A 16,092-nucleotide genomic window follows, 5' to 3' on the forward strand; every position below is an offset into this window, starting at 1 on the left:
TTGTTTGCATGGAGGCTGATCATAGATGAACCACATATCTTTACAATATTCTGACTTGATTAAAAGCTGGCTTAATCAAAAATGAGTTTAGCTTGTTCAGGAGCTTGTGCTAGCTAGTGAGAACACCATCTGGATTTGTTGTTGCTTTATCTCAATGCGTTACATTCACAAATGTAGGTGGAATGGTACCGCTGGCTATCACTCAATTCATCCATCCATCCATCTGATCCATCCATCTTCCTCCACTTATCCGTGGTTGGGTCATGGGGGCAGCAGCCTTAGCAGAGACACCCAGACTTCTATTTCCTTTGCTACTTTGTCCAGATCTTCATGGGGGATCCTGAGGCATTCTCAGTCCAGCTGAGAGACATAGTCTCTCCAACATGTCCTGGGTCTTCCCCGAGGCCTCCTACTGTTTTATCGTGCCCAGAACACCTCCCCGGGGAGGCGTATGGGAGGCATCCTGACCAGGTGCCTGAGCCACCTCACCTAACTCCTCTTGATGTGGAGGAGCAGTGGCTCTCCTCTGAGCTCCTCCCCGCCGCTATCACACACACACCACCCCCCCCCCCCCCCCCCCCCGTAATTTGAAGTGGCTTTCCTTTGTTCCAGGTATTGCAAGGCCAGCCAAATCCCTGCACATGTCCAGGTAAATGAAAATCATGACAGTTTTATATTGAATTTGTGAACAGCAAAGGTTTTTGGAATGGTGTGTATTTTACAATAAAACATCGCTTGAGTGACTCTATGACTTCATATTCCCTGATATCAGCGCTGATGATAAAGGCAGAATAAAAAATTCGGTTGGCAGATTGTGTAATTTCATAATCTAGAAGAAAGCACCTCAGCCGAATACCTGTTTGGAATTCTTCAATTATCTGAGCTCCTTCTGACTTCACGGTGCTTTTGCTTGGGTGATCATTTTACATGGGAATGCAGCCAAAAACACAGCACAGCCCTGTGTCTGGTGATTTTGTAAGGTGCCTTTGTGGAGATTAAATCAAGAGTTTCAGCAGCACAGAGTTGTGGCATAAACTAATGAATGCAAATTAACATGTAACGTCAGTGAATAGCTGAGGTGTATTCAGTCCTTATTTCATAACATGGCTCACTCCAATGTCTTACAGCACACATTGAAGTTCATTTACCTCAGAAAAACTTTATTCTGAATTTGGGTCAACACAGACAAAAAAGCATTACTTTGTTATTTTTTTTCTCCAGATTCCTAGATGAAATATGTCTTGTGTTATCTTGTTTTTTTTTTCTAGTAAACAAACATCATGGCTGGGCACAGCCAGCCCCTCCCTCTCTGGAAAACTCTAGTTTTCCTCAAGACAAGATACAAATTATTATCCATCCATTTTCTTCTGCTTATCCTGTTAAGGGTCGTGGGGGGGGGGGGGGGGGGGGGGGCTGGAGCCTATCCCAGCAGCGTTTGGGAGTGAGGCGGGGTTCACCCTGGACAGGTCACCAGTCCATCACAGGGCCAACACATAGAGACAAACAACCATTCACACTCACAGTCACACCTACGGTCAATTTAGAGTCTGGATTAACCTGGTCCCTCTTGATGTCTTTGGACTGTGGGAGGAAGCCGGAGTACCAGAGAGAACCCAGCAGGAACAGGGAGAACATGGAGACTCCCGTGCCCGAGCTGGGACTAGAACCCAGAACCTTCTTGTTGTGAGGCAACAGTGCTGACCACTGCACCACCGTGCCGCCTACAATTATCATAATTCTTAAATGTTCTAATATGATTCTAATATCAGTATCTAAAAATTATGACCTATTCCTGTAACTTCATCAATAACTATGATTCTGTACTTGCTGTGTTTGTTATAGATCATTCCACAAACATTCATTTTGGCTTGTGCCCTGATGTGGAACCAAATTAAACATGAATGGTCTCATTTTTTAACAAACACAGTACAGTTGATGTTTGATTTCTTCTATTGCTTTCTTAAACTTTCAAGCAACAAAAGTTACGCATGATAAAGATTAAAAAAAAAGTCAGGAAGATGTAGTCAGACGAGTGTCTGGGTGTGCTTCTACAGCCAGCAACTGGTTGGATTAGCTCAGCACAAAGACTGAAACTTTGCTCTGTCAAACGGCAAAAATTTATATCTGCACCTCTAAAACATACAAATGAACACATTTTAAGTGAAAAATGTATGTTGCATACTTTAACAATCCCTTTGAATACTAGTGAATAAAAACATTTACCAAAATGTAATATTGTTATTGTGTTTAAAGAGTTAGTCTTCATTTTTGCCATAGAAGGCAGGATTTAGGCAGAGCATCCATGAGACTGGGAGTCTGGGGAGTCATATCTATGAACCAGAATCTTTCTGTTCCACAGAACACTGGAGTTACGTTTCTACGTGAATTCACAGAGAGAGGAATTTATCTTCTTGTCTGGCTCCAGGGAGGACTTCAAATGAGTGTATTTCTAAAAGAAGTTGGCTCGTCCCTTTAAGGTCTGATTACTGTAGGTTACAAAACTTGGCCAAGGTTTGAAAACATTGTCAGCTAGCTAAAGGTTTTGAACAGCAACAGAATTCAAGCACCATTCTACCCCTTTTCTTGTGTTGTAATAACAATTACCACAGCCCACTGTATGATGTTGTTTAACCAGAGAATTGGAGAGTCCACAATGAAAGGATCCCAGTTTATATGCATTGGCATGCAATGCTGCCACAGTTTAAACACTTAACACTTAAACTGCCACCATCCCACGATGTGTTCAGAGGTCATGGTCACTTCAAGTATGTCCCATATTATTCTGGAAATTACAGTGGGGGCTGATTGTAATTAGCTGAATTTTGCCATCAGGGAACCATAAATGTCCATATAAAATATATAAGCTAGCGTTTTAGACTTGTCAGTCTTAACCTGAGATGTTGTGCAAGTCCACAGCCAGAATGACCTTGCAATCCCAGACTCATGCTACTTTATTCATCTTTTGTCATTACTGCCGCAAGCAGATTATCCTCTGCAAGTGGACCCTCGACTGAGAAATAATGTGTCTAAAATGGCTTTGATTTTACTGTATAGCAGGGTGTGTCCTCAACTGCCTATTCTGTCTTTTCTACACATCATCATAGCCAGCAGTGATTTTGCAGACTATCACCTCGTTGCTCCAATTCTTGTCTGTCTTTGCTCCTCCAAACTTTCATTCACCTTTCTCTCTCTCTCTCTCTCACACACACACACACACACACACACACATGTGCACACATTGCTACTACCCAGTCTTTCCTCAGCTGTGACCTGTGATGGTACGTGTACTTCAGGACAGCTAGATCAATAGCCATGTATGGTTAACCCACATCCAGAGCATGCAGAGCTGGAGGCAGCAGCCGAGCAGCCTTACTCACACACATCTCCTTAGTCTGCATCCCTCCTTTCCACTAAGCTTTGGGTCAGGTTCATGTCCTTTTTGTCTCTCACACCATTCACTAAGAGGCAAGAGAATGAAAAAGCGAATGGCTTGAAAGAGGAGGGAGGGAAGGATGCATGGATGGATGGATGGATGGATGGATGGATCGTGGGAGATAAGAGGAGAGATGGACAGTGAGAGAGAAGGGGAGGGATGAGGGAAAACAAGCTTTGAATACAAATGAGCTGACACACATAATGCATGCCCTCCCTTCCTCTCTCTCTCCCTCTCTCTCTCTCTCTCTTTCTCCTCTCTCGATCACTGTTCACACACACATGCGGATACCCTCTTATTCCCTTACACACATTTTTCTTGCAGCCATCTCTACATCCTCTGTAGCTGCATCAGACTGAATGCTGCACAGGAGGAAATTCAGCCACTTAATTTATTAGTCATAGTTGGAAACACCAAATGAAAAGGAAGGTGAGTGTGTAGTGTGGTCAGTCTGGAGATGGTGGTGGTGGTGGTGCTGCTGATATCTCTTCATCTGGCGGTCTGAGGAGCTGTGGACCAAGAGGGAGCAGAGTGTAGAGGAGGAAGCCTGGTGTCTGGGTTGAGGGAGATTTTTACACTACTTTGCCATCATCTGATCTGACATGGCCACCGCATAGGAATCTGGTACCACGGCAACCGTCAGCTCAGCGACGAGGTATCCAAGGTAAGTATTGAGAGAAGGAGGGGGATGATAAATGGATGGATGTGTGGCAGGTTTCCCCCTCTCCCCATGATTTTAACACCCTGAGGGACTTCAGCAGCACATGTGCTGTGGAAGTCACCATTAACATTTTCTGCACTCTTAATAGAAGACCTTTGAGTGTGCCTTTGGGTGTGTGTTTTGTGGTTGGCGGGGGGGGGGGGGGTGTTTTGTGGTGGTATTCCCCAAACAAAGGCTAACTAATTATCCAGCACTGCAAGCCCATTATAGCTCTACTCTCCATCTTCACTTTGTTCTATTAATAGTAGGAGGGGATTGCCGTATAATCAGAGGAGTGGGATGTTTACTGTGACTCAACTTAGGTGTATTGTTTCATGTTCATAACGTGTGAGTGTGTGATGGGGAGTGTGTTGACAGTATGATGATATGAGTGCAGGTAAAGAGGGGAAAGGGATCCTGAATAGGCATTTGATTTGAAAGAGATTTGGCGATAATGGCAGGGCACAAATGGACACAGTTTTAACACACACACACACACACTTGCACAAAAGACAACAACAAAATCCAAAAGAGACTCGGGATTGGATGTTTTGCTCGGTTGCTGTGGGTCTGCAGGTAAACGGTCAAGAAAGATGGTGGCTTCACTGCTCCATGCTGCTATGAAATTCCTGAATATTTAGGTTAGGGCAGAGTTTTCTCTCTCTATGAAGCACACTCACACAGATGAATGACTGAGTGACATTTGGCATTTCAATGATGCATTGCTGCACCCTCTCATATGTTCCTGCTGCACGACTGTGGATTTATGCACAAAAAAGAAGACATTTAATTTGTGTGGCAAGGCAGAAATAACTCTAAAATCAAGCATGGTCTGGATTGTTGAACCGAATTAGAGTATGTGTGAGTGTGTGCGTGTCTGTGTGCACGCTCCCATATACATGCGTATGTACTGTATGTCCTGGGGCAGGGTGATGGGCTGCAGAGCCAGAAGAGAGGACATATGGTTGTCCAGGTCTCTCCACTTTGACTGGAGTCATCAAAGCATCATGGGATTCAAAAGTCCTGCTCTCCACATTGTGTGTGTGTGTGTGTGTGTGTGTGTGTGTGTGTGTGTGTGTGTGTGTGTGTGTGTGTTTAAATCAACTTTACCCTGTATGGTTCACTTTGCTCCTCTAATTTCCCCCATTCTGATTTCAGTGCTTTCATGGTTTTATTCTGATTGAGCTGTTGTGTAATTGTGTTGCATTCTGTTATTCTTTCTGACCTCACACAACACACATGAACCATCTTTGGCTCTGTTGACAGGTTGATTTGATTTCCTCTGAGTGATAGTGCCTCTATCAGATTAAGGATTCCTTTTCACTTGTTCTGCTCCGATTAGATTAAAACCAGATGGACATTGTTTTCCTTCCACATAGTGACTCACACATGCACAGAAGACCAGCAGCCCATTTTAACTTGTCCCTTAAGTTAGAGTGTTAAATCCACACTTCATTGAAAGGAGTGTGTTTGATTCTAAATCTGTATCTATGTTGGTTTAAAACAGACAACTAACTACTCCAGTGTAAATTACCAAACTCACCAAATTATTATCACAAAAAAATGCCATTTTTAATTTAGGAAATTTATATGTAAACACAAACACAGGTGAGACAAAGATTCTTAACATTTTTTCAACAGTACATCACAGCGAGAAACAGTAACTTCCTAACGACAACTAAAATCATATATATATATATACACATATATATACATATATATACACATATATATACACATATATATACATATATATGTATATATATGTATATATTTACACACACACACACACACACACACATATATATATATATATATATATATATATATATATATATATATATGTGTGTGTGTGTGTGTGTGTGTGTGTGTGTGTGTGTGTGTGTGTGTGTGTGTGTGTGTGTGTGTGTGTGTGTGTGTGGACCACATTGACCTATTTCAGTCAGTGCACCCTTTAAAATATTATTACAGCATAACCTCAGTTCCAAAATGGAACTTCACATTCAAACTACATTCCACTTGACCATAGCTTGAGAAACTTTCTGTAGCACACTTTAAAGGAGCTATATACCAACTCATTTCCCCACTAGATGTTATAGCTGTGTACAACCATCCATTCATTTTCAACCGCTTATCCTACAAAGGGTCGCCGGGGGGCTGGAGCCTATCATAGCTGCCTTCGGGCAAGAGGCGGGGTTCACCCTGGACGGGGTGCCAGTCCAGCACAGGGCCAACACATCAGTGCTAACCACTGCACAACCGTGCTGCCCATTGTGTACAACATGCACACCAGAACAAACTGCCACATGAGCCACACCTTAGTTTTCACCCTACCCCTGCTCTCCACGTAACCATTCTCAGTTGCCCCTGGTGCAGGGAATTTGTCAACTTTCACACAGTAAATATGGATATAATCAGATGTTTTCTTCTGGACAATGTCATGTGCCAGAGTAAGTACACAATACTACAAACAAGAAAACTGCTCCCATTTGCCTCTCCTGGTGTTCATTTGTTGACACAGTGTTGTCACATGTCACGGATTTGTTATGTAGTGGTTGTAGTTAGTTTTCTACCAGCTTTCTTTTCAATGCTAGCTAACTGCTAGTAACGCTAAATTATCTTGGTGGAAATGTTAGTTGAAAACTACCTTGGATAATATTGGTGCTACATTTTGGATAAGCTGTAAATGGCAGTGGTATTTGTGTGTAAATAGAGTGAAAATGTGACCAGCCAGAGATTTAAATTTATATGATGGTAGCTAATGCTATTTGTTGTTACTAATAATTATCTATTGTAGAAAACACCTAGAACTGCTGCCGCTTGGATGAGGTAGATTTTGATTGTAAACCAACTTCTAAGGGGAGTGGCAGCAACTCATCTGCTGAGGATGGGTGCAGCAAGTGGCTGCTATTTTGGGAAAGAGGGAGAAGGGGAAGAAGTGGTTGTGGTTTACCTGCCAGGGGTCAAGGTGGACCCGCAGAGGTGCCAGGGACAGAAACGGGAAAGAATAGAGGCCCTGGGTAATGGTGGGAAAGGGCAATCATGTTTGTACCATCTGTACTTGTATTTATTGAAAATATTGAAGGAAATGTAAAAATAACAACCCCATGTGAAATGTTGATTTTGCCAGTGTGGTTAAATTTTGATTTACATTTTAGTGTGATTATTCATCTTTTACCCAGACTCCTTCAAAATTTGATTTTGGATAAGAAGAGCAAGCTTTTTGACTATCAGCCAAGGCTGTTTTTTGATGCATTGGGGCCATCAGTGTCCTCCGCCATCTGCAGTGGTTCAAGGACTGCCATGGTGTGTTAATAGGAACTGCAGGGAGATGCCCTCAGACATGGAGAGGAAGTGCTGTGGCCGATGAAATGAACATTTACAGGAACTACAGACAGTGAGCAACACTATGTTTAGCATAGCAAGGGAGCCTGGGAATGATATCCACGAATATAAATATTTTGCATATAAATCTTTTACCAACTGACAGCATGATGCAGTATGGCAGGGAAACCCGTTAGACTTTCCCTGCTGATGTGTGTAGCACATCAGGGTCAAGGGTCAAATTATTAACGTTCATAAGTTTTAATTTTTGATAAGTAAAATAGAAATAATATATTTCTTATAAAATTGATGTGTGGATCATTTTCATTCAGACACAATGTAATTGTGAAATACCATAACAGTCTACTGCTTGACTGTAGACAGTGTACCAACTCCAATTTCACTTGTGTATTGTCAGTGACTTACTGGCATAGACTATATGCCGTAGTACTAAACAAGTGCAGCCATAACTTATGCTTCATCTACAAGGATACAAAGCTTAATAATGCTAAAATGGATAAAGCATGAATATAAACCCAAGTCATTCAACTTTATTGCAAAGCACAAAGTTCATTTCAGGAACACAAGACATTCTAATCTGTCAAAGAGAAAACTTGCTGCTCTGGGCCACTTAAGTCTATGCATCGAGGCACACTTTGACCCAAGTATGCTGTGCATTATGATGTCTTTGCTTGCTTTTGGGAGCTGGAGTACTCATAGCCACAGAAGAGAGGTGATGACAACAGGAGGAAGGGTTGATATGTGGTAGTACTATGCACAAGCAAACCAAAGAGACTGTCATTGTAACTTATATGCCCTTTTACTCTATCAACAATATGTGGACATGCAACATCGTACCACGCAGTAACAGTCGAGAAATCCAATGAGCATTTCAGTTTGTTTGCTGCTATTTTACAATGCTAATTGCTAACATTTGCTATGTCAGCATGGCTTATTGAGGTGATGCTGCATTTGAGCATAATTATACCATAATCTTCAACTAACAATGGTTGGTAGGGTAAAATGGCATTCAAACACAATGTTAGACACACACTATGGCCATCACATACAGAACCAGACTAATGTGAACTCTGCCACTAATGTTAGAAATGCAACACCTCGAGCCCCAGTCATTAGCCAATGCTAGGATTGTAACATTAAATTAAACTGAATGCATGTAACATGTGCCAAACGTTACTCGGACACTTATTAAAACAGAAATGTGACATTATCTACATATCCTGTCCATGAGTAGAAGAGCTATTCTGTGTCAATTTGAAGTCTGCATGGTCATCTTCAACTGAACGTATTGGTCTGCTCTCTCCCACCTAGCTCTCAAATGACCCACCAGTGCTACTCACTTTCAGGAGCTTTTCATAGAGGAGGAGGGGCCAACTAATTTGACTGTGCGCCATCTCAGCATAAAAACAATGGTTGGAGAGCAACAGACAGAGAGGGCATGTGACTATATGCTCTACCCCACACATCCTTATGCCACTTGTTCTTTATGTAAGGCTGAATTGTGTATTTAGCTCCTTTAAAGGGACACTTAGTGAGTGACCCTTTAAGACGGAGGCAGAAGCAGCAAGTGCCCAGGTATCAAAATAGTACAGTACCAAACTTCTGCAATTTTCCTGATCCACCTATTCCAACCCAACCCATTTCATTGTCTCAGAGCCGCAGAAAGTAAATTGTTTTCACAGTCTAAAGTTCAACATTGGGTTAGGGTTCTGGAAATGAAAACCTCATTCACATTCTCTACAGAGGAAATGATAATCAGCCATAATACCATAAGCATCCGAGGTTGTGAAATGATGGTATCTGACCCAAAAGAAAGCCTTGAGTTTGTATCATATCAACCTTGCCTTATTAGTGATCCCATGGAGAATCTCTTCACGTCCTATAAAATTAAAGCTTGCTCTTACCAATTCTATAGAAATGTTTACTGAACAGGTTACTGTCAGCCATTTTGAATTTCACAAGAATCTGCAATCGTTTCAGAGGAACATGGTTATAGAAATATGATTTCTCTGACAGGAAAAGTGAAATATTTTGAAATTATTAGTGACAGTTAAGCTAGCAACAACAAAAACTTTTACCTTGTCATGAAATGCTGGGCTGGAAACATAAATTGCAATGCCTTATGGGCTGAGTAGTTTTCACTTGTAGCTGTTGCGATAATAATAGACACAGAATTGTGTCTTTGCCATTTTCTTCATTCTCCTGTTACCTTTTTTTGGCAAAATAAATAATTCATGGTCATGATTCATCTGCTTACTGGCTGGCTTGGTTCCTGGAGTAAAACTCTTTCCGTAAGGATTAACTGAACTGGAGCTGTTTTAAACATGATGGCATAGCTGTTGAGCTAGTAATCTATCCATTTTTCACCACTGTTAAGTGTCACGGGGGGGGGGGGGGGGCTATCCCAGCTGCCTTCGTGCGAGAGGCGGGGTTCACCCTGGACAGGTCACCAGCCCATTGCATATAGACAGACAGTCGTTCACACTCACAGTCACACCTACGGTCAATTTAGAGTATCAATCAGCCTCGTCCCCTCTTGATGTCTTTGGACTGTGGGAGGAAGCTGGAGTACCAGAGAGAAACCATGCAGGAACAGGGAGAACATGGAGACTCACACAGAAAGACCCCGTGCTCAAGCCAGGGCTCGAACTAAGAACCCTCTTGCAGTGGGGTCCCATATTTAACATCATTGATGTCAAGGAGTTTTGCTCATTTTCGGACTCCTGTATCCTAAATAGTGGACAGATCTTCTCATATTAATTAAGCAGCAAAGATATTTCCCAATGCAATACTGAGAACATTTCTGACAAAATGCATTTTATCAGACGTGCGAGGGACAAAGTACACCAGCGGGGTACATAATAAGCCTTATTATTCCTATTCTCTTGGTTAAATTATCCCTCTCGTGGTGTCCTACTTATCAGTTATAAATGATCAAAAGCCACTCTGCCTCATCTCTGACCACCTGAGAGGATTCTCCCAACTCACAGTTTCTGTTCAGGAGATCTGCCACCCCCAACTCACAAATCATGAGTCTCCCTTCTCAGCCATTGGGCCAAACTGTAGGAGGAATATTCTATGTGCTGCCTCCCACAGAGGAAGGGAGGCGGAAGAAACCCTCCAGCACATAACACAGAACTCACTGGAATGGAGGTCAACCTGACAAATTTTGGAAAAGAAATCCCCTCCTTTCCTCTACCCTCCTCCCCTGAGTGATAGTAACTTCCTATCCGCCTCTAGTGGACATGTAACAGAGTCAATTCCTCCATCTGTGTCTGTTGCTCATTCTCTCACTGTTTCCTTGACCTGCAGCTTCTTCTTCTCTGCATATCAGGCATGTGTGCAATCCTTTCTAAAAGCAGTTGTGGTTGGTTGGCACATTGCATTGTTCTGAGGACTGCGATGAGCTTGGCTTCATGCCTTATTCATCCCTCAGGCCGATTCTTTCCACCAGCATTGGGATTAGGAGGAGGAACGTGCTCCAGAGCACATCACACCACACACCAGCACAATGGAGGTCTGCCTGACAAAAAAACATCCTCCTGTCCTCTCTCAGGTTTAGGTTGAACTGTATGACAAGTGATTCAAAATCATGTCAGGATGAAGCACTCAAACTCTCAATTAGAAATGGGCAAGAGTAATGTTGTCCCCCTTGACTAACCACAGAAATAAGGGGCGGGGGGGATTCCTCAGAGTGAAATCTATTCTTAGAACTTTTAAAGCACATGGCAGCCACCAAAAGCAATATAACAAAAGCAGAGTGTCCAAGCAATCAAAGGTACCTTTTTATTTGAGGAATTTATGGAACTAAAAACGCATAATGAAAAAATGATATAAAGAAAGCCTATACATCATCAGCTGTTGAAAGTAGCAAGGTTATAATCCCCTCTTCAACCTTTGATGGAATGATACATTTACAGACGGGCCAGTCATTTTAAGAAAGAAGCCTGTATGTGTTATAGTTTTTCCCAATTTGCTAAAATACAATTCTTGAAATCTCCACCATTTTCTCAAAACCTTAATCACAAATCCAAAAATGCAAACTACATTCACAAAACCTCAGACTTTTCTATCAAATTCATACAGTTACCTCAAAACCAGTTATGCTGTGATCAAAACCAACCAATGTATTCAGTTCCTACACATAGCAATTATATATATATATATATATATATATATATATATATATATATATATATATATATATATATATATACACTGCTCAAAAAAATAAAAGGAACACTTAAACAGCACATTGTAACTCACTCACACTTCTGTGAAATCAAACTGTCCACTTAGGAAGCAACACTGATTGACAATCAATTTCACATGCTGTTGTGCAAATGGAGTAGACAACAGGTGGAAATTCTAGGCAATTAGCAAGACACCCCCAATAAAGGAATGGTTCTGCAAGTGGTGACCACAGACCACTTTTCAGTCCCTATGCTTTCTGGCTGATGTTTTGGTAACTTTTGAATGCAGGTGGTGCCACACAAGTGGCTCGGGTAGTGCAGCTCATCCAAGATGGCACATCAATGCGAGCTGTGGCAAGAAGGTTTGCTGTGTCTTTCAGCATAGTGTCCAGAGCATGGAGGCACTACCAGGAGACAGGCAAGAACATCAGGAGATGTGGAGGGAGCCCGTAGGAGGGCAAAAACCCAGGAGCAGGACCGCTATTTACGCCTTTGTGCAAGGAGCAACAGGAGGAGCACTGCCAGAGCCCTGCAAAATGACCTCCAGCAGGCCACAAATGTGCATGTGTCTGCTCAGACAGTGAGAAACAGACTCCATGAGGGTGGTATGAGGGCCCGACGTCCACAGGTGGGGGTTGTGCTTACAGCCCAACACCATGCAAGACGTTTGGCATTTGCCAGAGAACACCAAGATTGGCAAATTCGCCTGGCACCCTGTGCTCTTCACAGATGAAAGCAGGTTCACACTGAGCCCGTGATAGACATGACAGAGTCTGGAGACACCATAGAGAATGTTCTGCTGCCTGCAACATCCTCAAGCATGACCAGTTTGGCAGTGGGTCAGTAATGGTGTGGAGTGGCATTTCTTCGGGGGGCTGCACAGCCATCCATGTACTCGCCAGAGGTAGCCTGACTGCCATTAAGTACCGAGATGAGATCCTCAGACCCATTGAGACCATATGCTGGTGCGGTTGGCCCTGGGTTCCTCCTGATGCAAGACAATGCTAGACCTCATGTGGCTGGAGTGTGTCAGCAGTTCCTGCAAGACGAAGGCATTGATGCTATGGACTGGCCCGCCAGCTCCCCAGACCTGAATCCAATTGAGCACATCTGGGACATCATGTCTCGCTCCATCCACCAACGCCATGTTGCACCACAGACTGTCCAGGAATTGGCGGATGCTTTACTTCAGGTCTGGGAGGAGATCCCTCAGGAGACCATCCGCCACCTCATCAGGAGCACGCCCAGGTGTTGTAGGGAGGTCATACAGGCACGTGGAGGCCACACACACTACTGAGTCTCATTTTGACTTGTTTTGAGGACATTACATCAAAGCTGGATCAGCCTATAGTGTGTTTTTCCACTTTAATTTTGAGTGTGACTCCAAATCCAGACCTCCATGGGTTAATAAATTTGATTTCCATTGATATTTTGTCAGCACATTCAACTATGTAAAGAACAAAGTACTTAATATGAATATTTCATTCAGATCTAGTCTAGTGTTCACTTTTTTTTTTTGAGCAGTGTGTGTGTGTGTGTGAGTGTATATATATACACATCATACAGACACCACAGAGCAATCGTTACACACTCCATGGAATAATTTAGGCCACAGCATCATGTAGTTAACACAAAATGTTAATTCATTTACAAAAAGTTATGTGTAAAGTGATCTGTCTTAACAAACTAAATGAAAAACATTACTGCACAATCAAAGTCACTGAGATTCATTCTCCAACATGTCTTTGTGGAGGGTCTGGCCAGAGGACCTCATCCATGTCACAGGCAATAATTTCCCTTGCTAGGCAACAAAGAAAGACCCCTGGTGTGCCAAACCCAGCCTTTACAAGACTCCAGTTATATCATCACAGGCCTGTTATACTGCCTCCAATGAAGTTTCCCCTCTTCTGTTGGATTCAGGAAGGGGCTATAAGGTGGAAGGAAAACCTTTATGAAGCACTGGTTGTTGGTGACTCTCATGTATCAGGACAGCATGGTGAAAATTCACATTGTCCCAAACTATGCCTCCTTACCGCCAGATTAAACCTTGCTTCATCCATGGAAATGTATTCATGGGGCCTTTCCATGAAATAAAGTTCAAACACTCTATAAGAGTAGATGAAAGTAATTTACAACAGTAAGTGATACAGACTTCTTCAGAGTATTTTTCAGCAAACACACTCCAGATTGATGTACATTACAAAATAGTTTACAGTACTATAAACGCAGGAACCACAATCACTAACCTTAGTTTGTCACAACAAGCTAGCAATTGCTAATTTTGAAAAAAAAAAATCAGATCAGTGAATAGCATTGCTGCTTTTATTTAAACAGAAGAATCCCTAAACTGAAAGGGATTTTTCAAGGTAACTGATTCAGTAGCATACCTGATAATCCCTGAAAGACCGAGTGCCTGTGGGAGGTATTTGTCATGATGGAACTGATAGACCACACTAGTTTGGGAGGGAATTTGCTGTATTGGACCAAATTCAGCTGGAAATGTGTCTGTGTGTTACAATGGCGAATAGGGATATTCTTTCCACATTATTTGATTTTCCTGCATTTGAGCATCCTTCCAGCACACTAAACTTTTGATATTTGGCAACATCTGTGTAATTGGACTATCACTAAATCTAATTAAATCATTGATTTGATCATCTCAACTGTATTGCTTTTCAGGTTGAAAATAAATGAAATGTTAGTTTCATCTGCTCCAGGATACACTTTCTGGGATTGCTCAGATCTTCCATTATGTACCAGGGAGTGCATCTTGTGTTCAATCATGCAGGAGACACATCTATGAATGATGTACAGATGTGTACGAAAAGCCATGAAATTAAAAAGATCCTTTCAACATCCTGCTTCTCTGTACTGTATGTGCTATTGTTCCGATGGAGACTGGCAACATGGGTAAATAGGCCTATGCAGTACTTGCTATGTTTTTTTTCTGTAGAAAAAGAATATTTCCCACTGCGACAATAATGTCTCCCCAATCTTATTACAAGACCTTCTAGCTAAATCTTGCCAGTCAGTGGCCACTTTGGCAGCACTTCAAAGCAGTTATTTCAAGCTAACAAGACTGGTTTATGAACTCAACATCAAGGAAATCAAGGATTGTCAACCAATTTTATCCCAGAGGCCACCATTCTGACAACAGGCATTCAGTCAGACCAAGGTTTATGACTTAGTTACGGTCTATGCATATAAAATTAGTTTTGGTTTCAATTTAAGATTTTGTAAGCATTGAACAAAATCTTATGAACATTATCTACGAGTAGTTAGTGGAAGGATGCACCTCTAACGCCAGGACGTGGTCAACTTGGTGGATCCTTTGTATTTGAATGAACAAGGAACAAACAGTTTTTTCAGCTAAAAAAAAAAAAAGGCTTTGTTGATCTACCCTGTCTAACTTCTCCACGTCACAGACAGTTTTGCCCTGTTTGTCTACATGAGTGACATGTAGTAAACATGTAATTTAGTAGCACAGTTTGCAATGTGATTTGTTGGTACTGGACAAAAAACTAATTTAAATTTTAGTTCTAAAGATTAAAAAATGAGTCACAAAAAACCATCAGGCTTTGGTTCCTGTTTTGGAAAGACTAAATTGAGGGCTAAAGTTCTCCTATAGTCTTCATGGGATATTGTACAAAAAGGGACAAATGTTATATTTAAGCAAATAAATTGTGCTGCATTTTGTTTCCAGATGTGTGATTCATGTGTTGTGGGCCTGGATTTGGAGCATATTTAACTTAATGTTTGTACGTGTTTCATTCTGCAGAAATTGATTGAATCTGTGAATTTAGGATGCATATTTTCCACGTCATAATAGGTTATGATCAAATGACTGAACTTGCTACATTTCATTCCATTAGCTCACACAGTTATCATGCCATTATCTTGTGTTTTGTTTTAATGTATTTTTTGTGAAATTCTGCTGGAAGTGACTTGACTAAAAATTGCCTGGTTTTCAGTAGATAAATGCTTCCTTTCCACCTCGCTCTGTGTTCTACAGCAGCTTACTTTGACTTCTCTTCAGGTTGATTTTCTTGTATTGTTTAATGGGTGACTATAGCCTCCTTCAAGTTCCACACCTCACTTAAAGATTACTCACACTGCAAAATAACTGCACAGAAATTCAGTTTTGATCCTTTGATTGAAGTCTGAAGTCACATTAAATATTTGTCTCTATGTTTTGGACCAAACAGAAGAATCTGAAAGTTTAGGATCAAAAAAAGTAGGTGGAAAACACCTGAGGACCATACTGATTTCACCATAGGCAGACACGGAGTACCAAAGATGGACCATAAGGCCCCACTCTCATCTGTCCCTGACTCTCAGGGTTATAGCTCTTGAATACCATATTTTCAGGTATATGATTACCGGTAATCACAAGCAGCCACTAAAATAGAAATCTGAAACTA

At 41.7% G+C, this 16,092-nt stretch overlaps 1 protein-coding gene across 4 annotated transcripts in view; it reads left to right on the top strand.

Annotated features, from left to right (window-relative positions):
• The first annotated feature begins 3,707 nt into the window (after positions 1-3,707).
• Positions 3,708-16,092, top strand: part of plppr2a (phospholipid phosphatase related 2a) — a 79,446-nt gene continuing 67,061 nt past the window's right edge. For all 4 annotated transcript variants that reach the window (XM_086185166.1, XM_086185169.1, XM_086185167.1 and 1 more), the window contains exon 1: positions 3,708-4,097. The gene's annotated coding sequence lies outside the window, so the exon portion shown is untranslated. The remainder of the gene's footprint in view (positions 4,098-16,092) is intronic.

This window comes from Aulostomus chinensis, chromosome 18, assembly GCF_037954235.1.
Source record: "Aulostomus chinensis isolate RoL2024-O1b breed Wild chromosome 18, RoL_Achi_v1.0, whole genome shotgun sequence".
NCBI lineage: Eukaryota > Metazoa > Chordata > Actinopteri > Syngnathiformes > Aulostomidae > Aulostomus > Aulostomus chinensis.